This window comes from Leptidea sinapis, chromosome 32 (assembly GCF_905404315.1).
Source record: "Leptidea sinapis chromosome 32, ilLepSina1.1, whole genome shotgun sequence".
NCBI lineage: Eukaryota > Metazoa > Arthropoda > Insecta > Lepidoptera > Pieridae > Leptidea > Leptidea sinapis.
The window spans coordinates 2,528,508-2,534,033 of NC_066296.1; positions in this window are offsets into that span (position 1 = coordinate 2,528,508).

A 5,526-nucleotide genomic window follows, 5' to 3' on the forward strand; every position below is an offset into this window, starting at 1 on the left:
AAACATCCAATTAAGAAATTGAAAGCGTTGGTGTTACGACTATTGTTTTGTTTATGATATGATCTTTTCAGTGAAGTCCTGTGAACATTCTTTATTTCTTTTCATATGTGTGGCAAGAGGGCTAAGAACTTTGAAGACTAACAAAACATTATCTAAGTTCTATGACCAATCACATATAACTCATAATATAGTCCACATGTTATTTTTCCCACTGTGAATGTAACAACAACTGACGAATAATTTTGTGCAATAACTGATTTTATTGCATGAGTGATACTTATTATGATTCTGAATACCTCATGCGATAAAAGCTGATATTGGATACATAACATATAATTACTTTTCTTTTTCGCTTTTCTTTCTTTATCTCTTAGTTCACAGGATTTCGTTTGATAAGGGAATGTAGAGTACCTGGTTTAATGATTTTTTGGTCAAAAAAATCCACAAACCGGGAGTTTTTGTTGTAACACTTAACCGCTGGAAATATTTACTTAAAACTTAAGCAAAACTGTGTAGGAGAAAAATTGTTAGGACCTGCGAATCTCTGTACCAATTGAAATAAAACTTGGAATAGAATTTTATATTAGCAGGTGTCTGTCTACTGACATTTAAATAAGTCAAAACTATGTTAGTAAAACGTCTTGATACCATTTTAATTGGATGATTACTTCACTTTAAAACTCATAAAGAGAATATGACTTCTCACTATTATTCAACTTAACTCCATACCCATATTGTATCTACTATCATTTCTACGAACATGTGTATTGAACTCCAGTGATCTCTCTTTCTTTCTCTGCTTACACTTGAGCATTATTTTCTAATAAGTTAGCGTTTTCACGTAAGCAACGCTTGCAAATAATTTTTTTAGCAATACTTTATTTTAAGATTAAAATGGATTCGAATAGATTTCATGATTTATTTTTGAATATGTAACGGTAATTAGCCACGTTAATTGTGATTTGTGCTATGTAAGATGTAAGTTTGTATATCGTAAGTTTTTTTTTTAATAAATGACACTGTGTTTGTAGTATCGATTTTTACTGTATAATATTTTAAATGCAAAATAATGTATTGAATTAATTGTATTAATAATTGTAATAAATTTAAGGCATTTTGTAGAAATAATTTATTGTGATAATAGGAGCTCCTATTAGATACGCATGTAAGTTTGATTTCTATTATTTGTAATTAAAATTGTAATTTAGTTTGTGCATGATACTGTATTACAAAGAAATGAAATAATAAAATTATTGATTCGTGTAATTAATAAAAATATGTACGTTTACATTCTTTCTTCTACCCTCCCACTTACCTCCACTCTCCACTGTGATATGCACCACTGACGAACCCTATAGCCCAGTGGTTCGTGACCCTTCCTACTGTGCTAGAAGTCCCGGTAGGTGCAATCATTTATATGATGAATATGAATGTTTGTTTCCGAGTCATGGAAGCTTATATGTATAAGTATATTGTATTAAATATGTACTTGTCTTGCACCGATCAAGATAATTTGTGTTAGAGTGTGTCAATATTATAATAATAATAATTATTATATTTTATCTTATTAACTTATCCAGTACGTTGGACAGACAGACACCTGCTTCTATTGAGCAGGAACAGTACCTTTGGTATTAAAACTGTGGAATATTTTCCAAACCATTTAAACTAGTTTATAAGACAACTGAGAACAACTCCGGCAGAAATTTGAAATCTAATACAACAAAAAATAATAACTTGAATAAAAAGCATAGCACACCCTTATTAGATAAATTTAATACTAAAATTTTTATTAACCTGGTGCACCAAAATATTCAGGGCTTGATTTTTTATATAATAGGAGGACAAACGAGCGTACGGGTCATCTGTTGTTAAGTGATCACCGTCGCCCACATTCTCTTGCAACACCAGAGGAATCACAGGAGCGTTGCCGGCCTTTAAGGTACCCATGTCGTATCATCCCGGAAACACCACACAAGGAAGTTCATTCCACAGCTGTGTAGTACGTGGAAGAAAGCTCCTTGAAAACCGCACTGTGGAGGACCGCCACACATCCAGCTTGTCTGGGAAACACTTGGAAATTGAGTTGTTTTTAAAGTAATGATATTGATATACTTTGTTTAATTTTAGCAAGCACCAGGTTGCTAGTTCGTTCAACAGACATTATGCAATACACGGCGGCTCTCTAATACTGATTCATAACAGTTTAAAATTATATACTGACATACTTGCGATCAGGGGGCCTACCATGAACTCTTATTGCGATTCAATTGACAACCTAAAATGAACTGCTTTGCAATTTCGTACCACGACGTGATTAGAGCTATCTAATTTAGGTTGACGTCTAATCAACTGAATAAATCGCAATGATGTTAATTGAATGTCGAAAATGATATCAACTGAATCGCAAACTGATTTAGTTCGTTCATTCATTCGTACCATGAGGTGTTATTTCAACCTAAACTGGATAGCTTATTTGTCAAAGTAAGTGATTCGAAAAAAGTTGCTACTTCCTTAGAGGAAAGTGAATCATGTTGTTAATAACTTTTAATAAATAGAGAAAACATCAGAAAAGGAATTTTATTGATGAAAGATGAGATGAGAACACTTTATTGGACTTTAACAAAATACTGAAAATAAATACCAAAAATGAAAATACTAAAGACGAGGCAGTAAGGGCCCGGGCTATAGCCTATTCGCAAGAATTAATTAAAAAATAATGTACTCTGTGGTCCTGTCAAATCAAACATCAATGGTGCGTTCATAACTCTTATGTTTACGAAAATACCTGAGCAAACATTTAATTTGTAATTCAAAGAACTATATTTATTTATATTACTACTATTTAATAAGTACAAAAAAGGGCTTAATGGTTTATAATTTGACGCTATAAAGCGATTTTAAAATTTATTTGTAGTATTTTCTACGCAAAGAAACCGCTAAAATCATATCATTTTAAGTTTCGAAACGCAGTTTTATTTCGTTCATTCTTCTATGCGATCCAAACGCCATTCAGTAAAAGGCACTTCATGGTACGAATTTTAGTGATTCAGCTAAGGTACCTAAACTGAACTGCATCGGATTCGCATCGCTTATTAAAAGTTGATGGTAGGCCCCCAGGGCGACAAAGTGTAAATAGCTTGTCAATATCAGTTACTGACGCTGAGAACCTGCATGTGACGCAACATGCTACCAATCAAGTAAGTTGCAATTAGTTAATGATACAAGATTAATTGGTAAATGTTAGTTTGTATAATATAAAATGTCAAAGCCTTACTCGTGGCATTACAATCATTATTTTGCTCTAATAGCGTATGTATACGCATTCCATTCAAACAATAGTGTACAGGTTAATTTAACTATTTTTAAAAAACCAGCACAACTTTAAAAGGCCGAAAAAACCACTTAAATTTGCCTAAATCACAAGCCTAAGTCGCATGTAAATTACTTACTTAATATTGTTATACTCATATAATCTATATATATATATATAATAAAATGAAAACTAAATAGAATCCTTATTTCTTTCTAACTTTCCCCGGAAGTAAAAAACAAACTTAATTTTAGCTGCCTAATAAATAGTTGGTAGATTTTATGTACAATTTAATATTTGGTGGGTCTGAGAATCGGTCGTCATCTTTTTTTTATACCCCAAAAATTTTAATTATTGCTATTTTTCTTATTACTTTATATGGCAATACAACGTTTGCTGGGTCAGCTAGTATAATATACTTAAATGTGACTTTTCAAAAGATTTATAAACAGAGGTTATATATACCTAGTACGGCATGGTATACTATTAAAAATAACTACATTGAACACCAAAAAATAAATTAAAAGTTTCCTTTTTCTTTTAATTTCTTGGCGATCCGTTGATCTCAATTATTGTGATAAACCTCTAGCTGTAGCCCTCCTAAGCCTATTTGCATTGTGCGCGTTGAAGCCACTCTGGTTTGAACGACTTTGGCGAAGGCGTTATGAGCAAGCACATTGTCAATTACTGCTGTGATCATGTCATTCATTATCACACTATCGACACAGGATCTGTAGATACATGGGTGGACATGATAGATGACTCTTAACCTTCCGAAAAAAAAAAATTAACAAAAAAACAACCGACTTCAAAACCACTATTTCAAAACAATATATATAATTTGCAGTATGCAATAATATAAAAATCAGTAAAATAATTGCGTATTTTTATACAATGTAATTAATTAAAATAATTCTAGTAACGATTATTGTTATTTTTGGAATCGGTCTCCTCCCGCCGCGGCCACGATCTCACCTCTCGCCTCATCACAACACAAGCACATCTCACCTATAACTATGTATGTAGTTACAAATCTATCTTGGATGACACCGACTCCAAAAATTGACAAAATTGATTGGTCCAAATTACAATGGGAAGCACCCGCTTTCAAATAAAATAGAATTATCAAAATCGGTTTACCCAGTCAAGTTTTGAGGAAATAAACATTAAAAAACAAACCGGCGAAATGAATACCTCCTCCTTTTTTGAAGTCACACTTTTCCCTCACCAAGTTCTTACCCTTATTTTGATTATAAGATGGTTTATTTTGGATGGTCTTATAGCTTGTTTCAATAGCTTTCTGATACATTCATTCAAATCATTCTAATTATGAGCAATCTATTGGTACATGTAAAATAAATACGCATTGACAGAACGCTGCGCGAGCGCCAAAATCGCGCCGATCTTAGGCATACCGCAGCGCAGGGGCACTTGCTGATTTCGGATGATTAATCAAATTCTGTCAGTGCTAACGGTAATAGTTATCATATTTTTTCATTAATTGTCCTCAATCATAAACGAGTCTTAATCCTATCCAGAAGACGATGAAAGGCTCCAGTGAGAACGCTCGGTGAGTGATTCATGTAGAGTTGGATTCCAACTCGTGTTATAAGCTACTTCAGGGCCGCTGTCACAATAATAATGGTAGAAAGATTGGTAGAAATAGTCTTCTAGATCGTATAGGAAGAAATTGATTGGTCCAAATTACAATGGGAAGCACCCGCTTTCAAATAAAATAGAATTATCAAAATCGGTTTACCCAGTCAAGTTTTGAGGAAATAAACATTAAAAAACAAACCGGCGAAATGAATACCTCCTCCTTTTTTGAAGTCACACTTTTCCCTCACCAAGTTCTTACCCTTATTTTGATTATAAGATGGTTTATTTTGGATGGTCTTATAGCTTGTTTCAATAGCTTTCTGATACATTCATTCAAATCATTCTAATTATGAGCAATCTATTGGTACATGTAAAATAAATACGCATTGACAGAACGCTGCGCGAGCGCCAAAATCGCGCCGATCTTAGGCATACCGCAGCGCAGGGGCACTTGCTGATTTCGGATGATTAATCAAATTCTGTCAGTGCTAACGGTAATAGTTATCATATTTTTTCATTAATTGTCCTCAATCATAAACGAGTCTTAATCCTATCCAGAAGACGATGAAAGGCTCCAGTGAGAACGCTCGGTGAGTGATTCATGTAGAGTTGGA